Here is a 15,499-nt window from a genome sequence, read left to right as displayed (position 1 = left end):
TCTTAAAACAGCATGTGTTCTATTATTTTGTTGTTTTTCACTTCCTCCATTGCTGACCATGTTTCTCAGTGACTTTTAGTTAACATTATTTCTCTATGCTTGTATCTGTTCGTACATAATGTTGTCTCTTCAAAATCATCTTAACTTTCTGAAAAGATAAGCAAATATGGTATCACAATGGGAATTTATCATCTGTGAAATTAATAATTTTAATATTTAAACAATGAGTCTAAACATTCTAAGTACAGTACAGTTGATATTCAGGACTTTTAATTGGAAAAACTGAGAAAATTAATATTCTTAATGTAAAGAGATATTGCTTAATATAGATTGGCATATATAGATGGACATGTCTTCCTACTTTATATCTATAATGTTGGATGCAAAACAACAATAGGATTGCAGAAGCCTTAGCGTAATAATTATTTAAAAGTTTACCTAACTTTTACAACTGTTCCAAATATTTAACTTGCTACTGAACAGGAAAACATAAGAACATATTATTTTTTTTATAATTAAAATATATATGTTTATATTTATTAACTGACCCTATCAGCAGCAGTTGTAGGTTATAGTTATAAATAAGAGGATGATTTATTTGCTTAAGGGGACTTTTGTCATTTTCTTTCTTACAAACAGATGTAACTTCAATAAATGAAATCTATGACTTGGACTGCAATATCTAAAAATGAACTAATACTTATAAAACACATTCAATGTGGAATTCCTTTACTTTCTTTCATTAAAAAAATACATTTTTATACTCATTCACTAATTTTTTTTAGCAACTCACTTTCATCACATTTGGAACATTTTTACATAAAACTCATTTTTTTCCTCCTTGTAGTTCATTAGTTATAATGATTCATTTAAAATTTTTTTAACAAATTCACCTGGCAAAAACACACTGGGGCATAAATATAATTAAATCTTAGTAATCTTAACTTTATGTCTTAAGGCTGTATAACTACATAGAAAAACTGTAGAATTCTACTAGCTAAAAGCATACAGATTCCTGTAGGCATTTTCCCAATGGGTGGGATATTAAAATATATGATAATTTGAGGGGATAGTTTGATGGAAATTAGTGAAAATTATTTGAGTATAATGCTCAAATTAAAAGAATGCATTAATAGTCTTATGAATGGTAATTTTCTCCCAATCTTTAGTGTTTAAAGGAATTAGCATTCCCCCTTCAAATAATTTAAAAGTTTAATGATTGAATTAATAAATATGTCCACCATTCATCAGTCCCAGGAATGTCATTCAAAAATGCTGCACTTTGCTCACAAATTAGAAGTCTCCATTTTCCTCTCAGCAATTGACTTTGACTGGATAACTTGGTCCTCTGGTGAGCTGCTGGAAGAATGCATGTTTGATCTAGTGGGACCCAAATTCTGGGAGATTAGCTCCCTAATCCTAAAAAGCCCAAGTAACCATGGAGCTACATTTCAGACTGTTACCCTGGATCCCACATGAGTCTTTGCATTGCTGTGCTCCCCTGAGTTGTCCAACAATAGAGGAGTTCTCCAGGGTTATAGGGTAAAGGGTGGCATTGCAGGACATACTGTCACACAAGATTAAGAATAATGAAGTGTTACATGACTCAAGTGCTTGATATAGGAAGATGTAAAGTGTTCCTTTGAAAGTTAAAGTATTAAAAAATAACTTTCCATAGTCTTTAATAGCCAAATGATGAAATAGTGTCATATTATCAATAATAACCTACATTTTATAGGTTGTTGCCCTAATTTGCTCATCTACATTCTCAATGTAACACTCTCAAAGTAGTTCCAGGGATGCCAAGGAATTCCTCATGAAGGATTCTGGTCTGCCTCAAGTGTGATGTAGTCTGGATACAGCATCTTCCATGGCTGCACCACAATCTCCCACCAGATAACAGCACCCCATTATCCATTCCTGACAATTCTGAAAGCTGCCACCTCCCAATGCAGTTGGCTTTGGGGGAAAGTCGGGGGAGATTTTTCATTCCTATTAATATATTCTCTTAGTTAAGCATCAACTTAACTAGGTAAATGTTCCAGTATCTTGCAAAGAGGGTTTAGGGAAATAGGTCTTCTCTTTCAATTTTTATTTACAGTCTTCTGTCTCATTAGGATGAAAACATGAATCAACTCAGAGGCTGAACATGGAGACAATCCAAATAGCATACAGCATATCATGATAGTTGGCTTTTTATAAATGGATTGGGCTAAAAAGCAAAATAAGCATCACAGAGGCAAAAACTGGCACAGTCAAGCAATCATACTTTGGATATACCAGTCATATGGATAATATTGTTCTCAGTGTGAAGATAAATTCATCAGGCTCATTTATCTTGATTCTATAAAACACTCACTTTATCTCTCATGAATTTTGTACAAGATTATTTCAAAATAAAGTGCTAAAAATGTAAAGTCTATGTCATCACATATTTAGTCCTGACTATATACTTATAAAACAAGTTTTAAATTATATTTGGTTTTATATTGACCTACCAAAAAAGGTGGGGATTTTAGTATGTGTTCTAATTAAATACATTTTAAGTGGGTTCATTCTGTATATGTCTAAGTATCTAGTTACAAACCCTGAGAGGCATTTGGGGCAGACTCCAAATTGTGCAAAACTGGCCAATGGCCAACACAAAAGAGTTCTTAATCAGTGCTCCTTTGTCAAATATCATGCAGTTGTTCTGCTCATATAACTATGCATTTAAAACCTTCCTTCTGTCATTTCAAATTGTGAACTTTGCATAAACTTACCTTTCTGGGCATTAAAAAGCCCTACTGCCCATTTACCTATGTCCTTAATAGGATCACCCTTTATGTTTCTGTTCATCGGTTGTAAATACACATTGGTCTGTGAAGGGAAAAGCCTCTGCTAATCGCCACTTGTTTTTGTAAGGTTGATTGGTGACTGTGTTACTCTCTTCTTGAAAAGTCCTGAGGATAGTCTCTAGGACATTTGCGCAGGCAAGTTTTTAGATTATTGGGTCTATTTCCAATTGTTAAAACCCCTAACTTCTCCTTTCTCACTTGATTAATTTCAACTTCTGAGCAAGAACCTACTTTCCATAAAAATTATAGCTCTAACTTACTGAATAAACTCACAATTTTTACAACAAGACGATCATATTAGAATAATTGTTCTTTATTTTAGCCAATTAAATAAAATACTAAAAGATAATTGCTACATTTGAAATCATAAGACCAAAGTTTCAACTGTGATACTAGTAAATTGTGTGATTCTAGAAAGTCACTTAAACTCTTTAAAAGTCAGGATATTCATCTGTAATAGAATAGGTTCGATAAGTATTTTTCAAATGGCTTCAGCAGGCGAAGAATCTGCCTGCAACACAGGAGACCTAGGAGATGCAGGTTGGATCCCTGGTTCAGGAATATTCCCTGGAGAATGAAATGGCAACCCACTCCAATATTCTTTCCTGACAAATCCAATAAACAGAGGGGCCTGGCAAACTACAGTCTAAAAGGTTGCAGAGTCAGATGTGAGTATGTGACTAAGCATTCACGCATTGTATTTTTCAAGTCAATTTTTATTTCAGAGTGGTAAAACTCTTAAATTATATAATAGAGTACCTTGGAGTGAAGTGAAAAAATAAATGGAGAAAACGGAAGTACAATTTTCTTTATTTGGTCCATAGACAATGCATTGGATCATATGTTGAATACAGTCTTGTATATGTAAACAAATTCTATGCCAGTACTGACCATTGTTAGTATACCATTCTTGATGCATACATGAATATTTGTTGCTAGTTTATCCACGTTCTTCCTAGATAAAAGAAAGCCTTTTGGAAAAGAGCTTTTGAAGAAACCAGTAATGAAGCTTGTAACTAACTACACAGCAGAGTAAAGTTGGCATTGGTTTCAAATTCTCCTAAACAATGTACTTTAGATAAATGGGTTAATGAGGGCAAAACTACACTATTTGTAACATATTTCAAAGGCATTATTGAAATATCATTTGTCACTTATCATTTTATTTTCAAGTTGTTAAATACAGCACAAATTGGATACATTTATTAAAATTTAACTTAAACATGCCAATCTTTCTAAAAGATACCATGACACAGGCATACCAGTGATTTTGAGATAAAACTGAAACCAAAACTTGGAATCATATAGTCAGTTCAATAGACAATTATAGTGTTTCTGTTCTCCATCATATACATTTGTGTTACATATGATGAAATATAATTATATGTAAACAATTGCATATATGTATATATACTATTTTATATAGATAATCATGTCTATTCTCTCTCAACTGAGTCATTACAACCTAGGTATATTTATGCATATTACTTTAGCTCACAGGAGTACACTTAATTTCATGAATGCTTTTTTGTAATCTCTGTCACTAATCTTTTTTCATCTTTTCTATGTGTATCATAAGTATACAAGGAAGCAATGTAAGCTGTAATTTTGCTCTCAAAAGAACATATTTAGTCCACAGGTTATTGAAATTCTAAGTGATTGTTTCTCTGTATATGCATTCTTTCTTGGTCAGATAGACATCCTTGGAAATATATCCTGAGGAAATAGTGGCATCACAGTTTCTACAGGGCACTTCATTGATTAGGGACTTTGCTAATTGGCAGTGGTGGGGATTTTGATTTTTGAATGAATCACTTTGAGTCCTTCTGTCACAGAGTGTATACCTAAAAACATTGTCAGTCAAAATAATGGAGCATAAAACTACTCACAAAAGATTGGAAATGCACACATGGATAGATCAACATAAATCTATCTATGCTGTTAGAAAAGAGAATTCAAAGTATATAGATTTTCAGCACTGGACAAGATTTTAGAGATCAACCAGTATCTCATTTTACAGAGGAAAAAGTTAAAAAAAAAAAAAAAAAGAGAGAGAGAGAGAAAGCAAAACAAAACAAAACAAAAAAACAAAGACACTGAGATACTCTACGTCAGATAGCTAGTGGCAACACAAGATGGAAACCCTGGTCTCCTGATTCTTAGTCTATTGCATTTTTCACTTCATCTGCTGCACATTCTGACAGTGGGTCAAAATTTAAGTCTTGCTGTGTGAAATAGCACTTTACTTTATGAGCATTTCTTTTCATTTTATTGTATTTCTTATAAACACCTTTAAAAACACAAAGCTTTGATGTTTCTTACAAACAATTTCATGGAAATATTGAGGAAGTTTTTTCTAATTATGTAGGCTGCTAGTTGTCAATAATGAACATATAATTACCTATGCATCTAGTCAAATGTGTTTCAGTGAAGCTGATACTATAGCTTAGCCCAGGACACACCTCTTCCCCCTCCTGCTGCATTCTGCTCTTGCTGAAACTGAGTCGCATTGAAATCAAGAATAATATGGTGTTTCCACTCTTGTCACGTTGTCTTGTCTCCTGAACCTGCCCCCTTAATATTAAGCTTTCTTCCCAGTTCCTAGCCTCATATTCAAGGGCAATCATTGGAAGAGACTCACAGACAGTGAGCTTCCCAAACCTCTTTCTATTGACTGTACTGAAAATTTTGACATACACATAGGTTGAGTTAGGTATCCTTTCCTGATCTCTTCCTTCTGAGGAAGCACTGTTCTTAGAAAGTACTTTGGCCTGCTAGATCCTTTGTTCACCACATGGGGGTGGGGTGGGGGGACAGAAAGACCTCATGCTTGAAGTCTGTAATATTATTCACTTTAGTTAGCACAAAATCATTTTTTTGATTGAAAATTTGAAACATATTATTTGAAAATGGTTTTCCTTAGGAAATAATCACTCTTGTTTACCTATTAAAAAATCTATATGTGTGGAGATTCCTTAAAAAACTGGGAATAGAACTGCCTTATGATTCAGCAATCCCACTGCTGGGCATACACACTGAGGAAACCAGAATTGAAAGAGACATGTGTACCCCAATGTTCATCGCAGCACTGTTTATAATAGCCAGGACATGGAAGCAACCTAGATGTCCATCAGCAGATGAATGGATAAGAAAGCTGTGGTACATATACACAATAGAGTATTACTCAGCCATTAAAACGAATACATTTGAATCAGTTCTAATGAGGTGGATGAAACTGGAGCCTATTATACAGAGTGAAGTAAGCCAGAAAGAAAAACACCAATACAGTATACTAACTCTCATATATGGAATTTAGAAAGATGGTAATAATAACCCTGTATACGAGACAGCAAAAGAGACACTGATGTATAGAACAGTGTTTTGGACTCTGGGAGAGGGAGAGGGTGGGATGATTTGGGACAATGGCATTGAAATATGTATAATATCATATATGAAACGAGTCGCCAGTCCAGGTTCAATGCACGATACTGAATGCTAGGGGTTGGTGCACTGGGACGACCCAGAGGGATGAGGGAGGAGGGGTCAGAATGGGGAACACATGTATACCTGTGGCAGATTCATTTTGATATATGGCAAAACCAATACAATATTCTAAAGTTAAATAAAATAAAATTTTTAAAAAAGGAAAAAAAAAAAAGAAAAAATCTATATGTAAGGAACAAAGTTGTTATAACAACTTTATGAATCCAAGACACTGCATAAAAAGGTATTTCATGGCATTTTTAACATAAAAATAGAGCTAATAGGTAGCTGTTAAATCTATGGGGAAAATTCAGAAACATGACCTTTTAAATTTTTGTTTCCTTTTAGTTATTCTCTGTTTTTTTTTTTTTTTGTTGTTGTTGTTTGTTTGTTTTTGCTTTTCTGAACATTTTGATGTCCATTCCAGTTTATTAGGTGGTAAATGCCCACAAAGCTAACTGGAAGATTTAATACCAAGACGACTGTGCATGTATGCTAAGTTGTTTCAGTCGTGACTGAGTCTTTGCAGCCCCATGGACTGTAGCCTGCCAGGCTTCCCTGTCCATGTGATTCTCCAGGCAAGAACACTGGAGTGGGTTGCCATGACCTCCTCCAGGGGATCTTCCAGACCCAGGCATCAAATCCACTTCTCTTGCATCTCCTGCATTGGCTGGTAGATTTTTTACTACTAGTGCTACCTTGGAAGCCTAAGATAACTGTATTTTGAAGATATGGTGCTGCTTTTCTTTATACTTCTTTCAGATTATTGTCTTCATTTGTCACTGCATACCCTTCTCCCCGCCCCCACTCTTCTTTCACCTTATTTCCTATTTTCTCTCTACTCTACCATTTCATTTACTTGCTTAGTTCTAGCAACTTTTTTTCCTAAAACTTGCAAACTTTTGATTAATATAAGTGGAGGTGACAAAAGCTATATTGGTTGTGAAAAAATTGTACAGCTCTATCCATGAATGCCTCTTAAGCAAATTTGTTTCATAAGATGGATTTAGCAACAATGATTCAAAAGGAAAACAATTTCAAAAAGTCAAAAATGAACACTAGAATTTTGAAAATAAAATATTTTAAATGATATACCAGTTGCTGATAAAATCACAAATGGTGTTCCTAAGGACACAAAACACGCTCTCCATGGGCTCTTTTAAGATAGTTAGGTAGTAGGGTTTTCTTTTAGCAGAATGTGCTGAAAACCTAACAATGCATCTACAAATCCATAATATGCAAACTTAAAATAAAAATAGACCACAAATACCCATCTGATCTCAGATTTGTTTTCAGGAATAAGTAAATATGGTGCAGTCAGTACAGCATAAAATACTTTTACTGATAAAAGAGACTTGCATGCATAAGTGAAAAAGAAGTCTCAGGGGCTTATCCTTAGGAAGTTAAAATAATTATATTTTCTATTCATTCATTGCTTGACTTACTATAACTGTCCTATAGAGCAGCACCCAGCAGAGAAACTATAGTTAAAGTCAGCTTATTTTTTCATAATAAATCATCTCGCTGAATGATTTATAACTTGGCTGTGTTTATTTGCTTTTCCTAAAACTTGCCATATAGGTACTTAAACTTTGAATCATTATTTCTGTAAATTTAATTTAAATGTAGAGTCTTTTATTTTATTTTTCATTGACAATAGAGCTACAGAATATATCACAGGAGACATCACAAAGTCTGTGTTTCTGAAATAAGGTATCTACCAACAGGAAGCACCTGATAACTATCATGTGAGCATCCTTTTAAAAATCCCCACTGGACCAAATGAGTATGTGGAATGTTTGGGGTAATTTGGTCTTCTTTTACAAGACAGGTTTCTTATTTAAGTAAATGAAAGATATTTCTGAATAAAATTTACAGCAATGAAATCCTAGTCACATTTTATCATCAAGAATTACCAAAAAAGCAAATTTAATATTAGTTACATCTCACCAAAAAACTGAATGAATTGTGAGTTTCTCAAAGATCCCAAAAATTGCTATTTTCTAAAAACTAAATAAAAAATATGAGTTAAATATCATACTTATTTTATTTTGAAAAATTGTTTTATTTTTCCCTTTGAAAAATGATGTATTGCATTTATAGTCATGAAGAATCATGATCATATTTGCCTATATGATTACAAATCTTATTTTAAGTAATGAATATTTTTGAAGAAGGTACAATATTTCTGCAGATATTTATATACCATAAATATATAACTGTGGAAGTTACTTTTTATATAAATAAATATGCATTACTTAAAAACTTAAATTAGTATTTTTTAACTTTGGAAAGTATATGCAGTATACTTTATATATAAATAATGTCCCCTTTCCAACCACCCCCATCAATCTCTGTTGTCATAGCCACTTGCGTTCCATCCTTGTATTTCTTTTCTCAAGGTTATATTATGTACTCTTCTATTTTTTTTAATTGAAGTATAGTTAATTTAAAATATTGTGCTAGTATCCATTGTACAGGGGATTACAGAGGATGAGATGGTTGGATGGTATCATTGACTCAATGGACATGGGTTTGGGTGGATTGAGAGAGTTGGTGATGGACAGGGAGGCCTGGCATGCTGTGGTTTATGGGGTCGCAAAGAGTCAGACACGACTGAGTGACTGAACTGAACTGAACTGAAGACCAATTGCATTTAATGTGATTATTAATTAAGTTAGGTTGATTTTATTATCATGCTGTTTTCAATTTGACCCATCTGTGCTTTGTAAAGTGTGAAAGCCCACAGAGAGGGGAAAAAAAAAAAGAATAACTTTCATAATTACACCATCCAGTGAAAACTACTTTTGTAGCTTTGGTGCAATCATTTTGTTCCTTGAATATATCATATACAGAAATAATATATTTTACTTTTAGAATGTTGTTAGTATAATTCTAGTTTTCACACAACATTTAAGTATTTTTCATTATGCTGAAACACTTTGAAACTGTATGAAATCATAAAGTCATGCTTTATATTTTAGCTCATACAAAATAGATATTAAACAATATATAGTCTTGTATTACTATTTAATTATTTAAATTATGGCCAAATTTTCATTAGCACAAATAACGTTACAAACTAATATTTATCCACATAATTTATATTTGATATAGTGTCTTATTTCTGTAGCATCAGTCTTCAAATATTAACTAGTCAACTTTAAGCTTTCTAAACTGCCCAGGGTTTTTATTTATTAAAACAAAGAAAGTAACCAGAATTCTTGGACATTTTGAGAGACAAAAAAATTGAAATAACTATAAAATTTAGAGAAAGGAATTAGGAAAGAAGGTCTCTGCTTTGAATAAAACAAACTGAAAAAGGAAGCCTTTGAACTGTCATTTCCTGAAGCCTTCTGCACTGGGCACCAAACACATGTGGACCCCAGATCAGCCTCAGAGTGGAATTAGGGCCAGCAACATTATGATATCCTGTTGTCCCTTTCTCATTATCACTCCACTGCTCATTTTCCATGTGCAGGTTTCTTCGAAATATATGTTTTCTCACTTTTCTTGAATCTGTAATTTAATACTAACCTGCTTATACATCAACATCCTCTGTAGAAATTGGGCTTTGCCCTTGTGCTTCTTCATTATTCAGCTCACCTCCTGGGGCTGGGGTTATTTTATCATCATGAAGATGACCTATCTGAAATCTTTTCCTTATTATCCCACATCTAATTCCCTATAGCCACATTTTACACATTTTTGAAACTTGGATTCAAATCTAGATCTACAAAATAATTTTTACACTTCCATCTCCAAACAATTTTCTTTTAAGTCACCTTTCTAGACTTATTATAATTTTTAACATTTATTTTATGCTATATTCTTCCATTATATTTTCCTCCCTTTTTACTCAGCCTTCTTTCTACTCTAACTTCTGATATGAATCTGCCCTACACCAGTAGCTTGAAATCACATTGTCTACCACTCCTCATTTAAGAAGCACAGCAAAATTCTTACTCTCAAATCATACTAAATGCTGCCATTGGTCTCCCTTGTTCCTATGTGATGTAGAAATGAAATTAAATGGATAGATTGATTCTTTCCTAAACGTAAAGCAAGGTCTCAAACACCTGTAAAACCTTCAGTATTAATCTACAAAGCGGTTTCCCAATGATGATTATTTTAAACTTTAATGAATCTTCATAGGAGCCATACCCAATCTCCACTCTATCATTCATAGCAAACAACTTGCTTCTTATTACATGGAGAAAGTGAGAAATATTGATGTGTTATCCTTTAATATTCCTCCTCTTACTCACAGAAAAGTATCAATTCTTCAGGTCTGTTGCTAAACTTCCCTTACTCAGTCTGCTTTGTTTGTAATCTATGAGGAAATGGAGATCGTATTTCTGTGTAGGATATGAAGTGGCATGCAGTTTATGTATTTGAATTGAAATATTGAAAATAAAGTATATAGAATACACTGCTAACAGTTATCTTACTCTCTCTGCCCTTACTTGTAGTTGGCCATATCTTTTAGGATTTCATGGTCATTATTCATTCTCATTTCTTCTAAATGAATGCAAAACAGATATAATTTTGGAGCTGGAGCAAGAAGGAGTAATTGATTGGCCACTCCACACAAGGGCTCAGTCCCAGTCCTCTTATGGGTTAGAATTCAGTGGAAACAATAAACTGTTCTCTTTCATAATTCTGTGTGTGTACTTAGTCACTCAGTCATGTCTGACTCTTTGCAACCCCATGGACTGTAGCCTGTCAGGCTCCTCTGTCAATGGGGATTCTCCAAGCAGGAATACTGGAGTGTGTTGCCATGCCCTTCTCCAGGGGATCTTCCCAATCCAGGGAATGAACCTGGGTCTCCCACATTCCAGGCAGATTGGTTACCATCTGAGCCACCAGGGAAGCCCTTTCATAGGTCTATTGCTGGTTTATTCATAAATAGTTTTTTTTTTTCCATATCTGGCTTTTATTAATTATATTGAGTTAATTTCTACAAGAAAATAGTGAACATTTAATTATGACTCCACATTTGTATTATTTTTCTTCATTTTTCCATATTTCTATATAATAGTGAATGAGAACAGTCACATCCAGCTAATCAAAATCCAAGCTCTGAGGTTAGGAATTTGTCTTGTAAGTCATGGTAAATGAAATTGGCTTCAAACTTAACACTAATAAAACAAGATTATGGCATCAAGTCCCATCACTTCATGGCAAATACAAGAGGAAAAAAGGGGAAGCAGTGACATTTTATTTTTTTGCCCTTCAAAATCACCATGAGCAGTGACTAGAGCCATGAAAATAAAACACACTTGCTCCTGGGAAAGAAAGTTATGACAAACCTAGACAGAGTATTAAAAAGTGGATACTACTCTTTGCCAACAAAAGTCTTTACAGTCAAAACTATGTTTTTTTTTCCAGGAGCCATGTATGGATGTGAAGGTGGGACAATAAAGAAGGCTCAGTGCCAAAGAATCAATACTTTTGAACTGTAGTGCTGGAGAAGACTCTTGATAGTCGCTTAGACTGCCAGGAGATCAAACCAGTCAATACTAAAGGAAATCAAAGCCAAATACTAATTGGAAAAAAATGTCAAGGCTGAAGTTCCAATACTTTGGCTCCCTTATGTGGAAAGTTGACTCATTAGAGAAGACCCTGATGTGGGAAAAGATTGAACACAAAAGGAAAAGCGGGCAGCAGAGGATGAGATGGTTAGATATCATCACTGACTCAATGGACATGAATCTGAGCAAAGTCCGGGAAATAGTGAAGGACCCAGAAGTCTGGCATGCTACAGTCCATAAGGTCTCTTTGTCAGATGTGACTGAAGGACTGAACAGTAAAAACAAATGAAATTAGATTACCAAAGAAAATTCAATTTCATACTTATATTAACATTTACAGGCAGGTATTTGGATAACTTCACTTATGTGTTTGATATTTTATACCATCATATATTATTTGTAAATAAAAACAGATTTTATTCTCCTGGACTAACAGAACCATAACTATAGTTACAAGTATATATAGACATTTATTTTTCTAATCTTTATATGACTCTATTTTTAAGCTGATTAATTTATAAAATATATGACCACACATTTTTCATCATATTTTCAGGATTAACTGAAATTAACCATAACTCTTATTTGAGGGGAAAATAATGTAGCACTTGAAGAGAAACCTTTGTCGATATTCTGGTCTCAGCTATATCACTAAGCAGCTATTACCTTAAGTAAGTCAAAATATTTTTCAGTTCTTAGGTTCCTCATGAACAATAAAATATCTTAGGCCTCAATAGTCTCTGAGGTTGTATTCAGGTCTAGGTTTCAATGATGATCTTTATTCAAACATCCTCTGTGTAATGGCATCATCTGTGCACAAAGCTCCTTATTGCCAAATTCAGACTTAAATTGAAGAAAGTAGGGAAAACCACTAGACCATTCAGGTATGACCTAAATCAAATCCCTTATGATTATACAGTGGAAGTGAGAAATAGATTTAGGGCCTAGATCTGATAGACTGCCTGATGAACTATGGATGGAGGTTCGAGACATTGTACAGGAGACAGGGATCAAGACCATCCCCATGGAAGAGAAATGCAAAAAAGCAAAATGGCTGTCTGGGGAGGCCTTACAAATAGCTGTGAAAAGAAGAGAAGTGAAAAGCAAAGGAGAAAAGGAAAGATATAAGCATCTGAATGAAGAGTTCTAAAGAATAGCAAGAGGAGATAAGAAAGCCCTACTCAGTGATCAGTGCAAAGAAATAGAGGAAAACAACAGAATGGGAAAAACAAGAGATCTCTTCAAGAAAATTAGAGATAGCTTGGGAAAATTTCATGCAAAGAAGGGCACGATAAAGGACAGAAATTGTATGGACCTAATAGAAGCAGAAGATATTAAGAAGAGGTGGCTAGAATACACAGAAGAACTGTACAAAAAAGATTTTCATGACCAAGATAATCACGATGGTATGATCACTCATCTAGAGCCAGACATCCTGGAAAGTAAAGTCAAGTGGGCCTTAGAAAGCATCACTATGAACACAGCTAGTGGAGGTGATGGAATTCCAGTTGAGCTATTCCAAATCCTGGAAGATGATGCTGTGAAAGTGCTGCGCTCAATATGCCAGCAAATTTGGAAAACTCAGCAGTGGCCACAGGATTGGAAAAGGTCAGTTTTCATTCCAATCCCAAAGAAAGGCAATGCCAAAGAATGTTCAAACTACCGCACAATTGCACTCATCTCACTCACTAATGCTCAAAATTCTCCAAGCCAGGCTTCAGCAATACGTGAACTAGGAACTTCCAGATGTTCAAACTTGTTTTATAAAAAGGCAGAAGAACCAGAGATCAAATTGCCAACATCCGCTGGATCATGGAAAAAGCAAGAGAGTTCCAGAAAAGCATCTATTTCTGCTTTATTGACTATGTCAAAGCCTTGGACTGTGTGGATCACAATAAACTGTTGAAAAATTCTTAAAGAAATGGGAATACCAGACCACCTGACCTACTTCTTCAGAAACCTATATGCAGGTAGGAAGCAATAGCTAGAACTGGACATGGAACAACAGACAGGTTCCAAATAGGAAAAGGAGTATGTCAAGGCTGCATATTGTCACCCTGCTTATTTAACTTCTATGCAGAGTACATCATGAGAAACGCTGGGCTGGAAGAAGCATAAGCTGGAATCAAGATTGCCGGGAGAAATATCAATAACCTCAGATATGCAGATGACACCACCCTTATGGCAGAAAGTGAAGAGGAACTAAAAAGCCTCTTGATGAACGTGAAAGAGGAGAGTGAAAAAGTTGGCTAAAAGCTCAACATTCAGAAAACAAAGATCATGATATCTGGTCCCATCACTTCCTGGGAAATAGATGGGGAAACAGTGGAAATAGTGTCAGACTTTAATTTTTCAGGCTTCAAAATCACTGCATATGGTGATTGCAGCCATGAAATTAAAAGATGCTTATTCTTTGGAAGAAAAGTTATGACCAACCTAGATAGCATATTGAAAAGCAGAGACATTACCAACAAAGGTCCGTCTAGTCAAGGCTATGGTTTTTCCTGTTGTCATGTATGGATGTGAGAGTTGGACTGTGAAGGAAGCTGAGCAACAAAGAATTGATGCTTTTGAACTGTGGTGTTGGAGAAGACTCTTGAGAGTCCCTTGGACGGCAAGGAGATTCAACCAGTCCATTCTGAAGGAGATCAGCCCTGGGTGTTCTTTGAAAGGACTGATGCTAAAGCTGAAACTCCAATACTTTGGCCACTTCATGTGAAGAGTTGATTCATTGTAAAAGACTCTGATGCTGGCAGGGATTGGGGGCAGGAGGAAAAGGGGACGACACAGGATGTCATGGCTGGATGGCATCACCGACTCGATGGATGTGAGTATGAGTGAACTCTGGGAGATGGTGATGGACAGGGAGGCCTAGCGTGCTGTGATTCATGGGGTTGCAAAGAGTTATACATGACTGAGTGACTGAACTGAAATGAACCATGCACAAAGGACACTGCTGTGAATACAGTAAGGCTATTTCTCCAGAAACATCAACCATGTCTATGATATAACCAGGATCATTGCAGAAGTTTCAACTATGCATAATTTTTTTTTTTTTGTCTTAGTCTAAAAGACTCTTTTTTTCTTTGATCTTTGGTGCTGCTATTGTGACATAAAGTCACATAAATAATTTCTTGTATCTTACATTATTTTAAGGAATAATTTTCTCTTATATTTACAAACATAAAGAATAAAACTAAGATCGATAATACTTAAGTACCAGTGGGAAGTACTTAAAGACAAATCACAGATACTCTACAGTTTTCTCTGAAAGTGAAAAAGTTAGTCACTCAGTTGCATCCGACATTTTGTGATACCTTGGACCGTAGACTGCCAGGTTCCTTTGTTGACAGAATTTTCTAGGTAAGAATACTGAAGTGGGTTGCCATTTTTGTCTCAAGGGAATCTGCCCATCCGAGGAATGGAACCCAGGTTTCCTGTATTACTAGCAGATTCTTTACCCTCTGAGCCACTAGGAAAGCCCTTTTTTCATTAAAATAAACCTAATATAACCCTAAGATATAATTTCTCAGCATACTAATAATTTCCCAAAATTCAGTTAATAATCAAAGCACTTAATTTGCCTACTTCAAATGCTATATTCAGACTATTTGCATAACTAAATGGACATATAATTTCCAAATG

Source organism: Bubalus bubalis, chromosome 10 (genome assembly GCF_019923935.1).
Source record: "Bubalus bubalis isolate 160015118507 breed Murrah chromosome 10, NDDB_SH_1, whole genome shotgun sequence".
In the NCBI taxonomy this organism is placed as follows: Eukaryota; Metazoa; Chordata; class Mammalia; order Artiodactyla; family Bovidae; genus Bubalus; species Bubalus bubalis.
Note: the sequence above shows the minus strand (reverse complement) of the source record.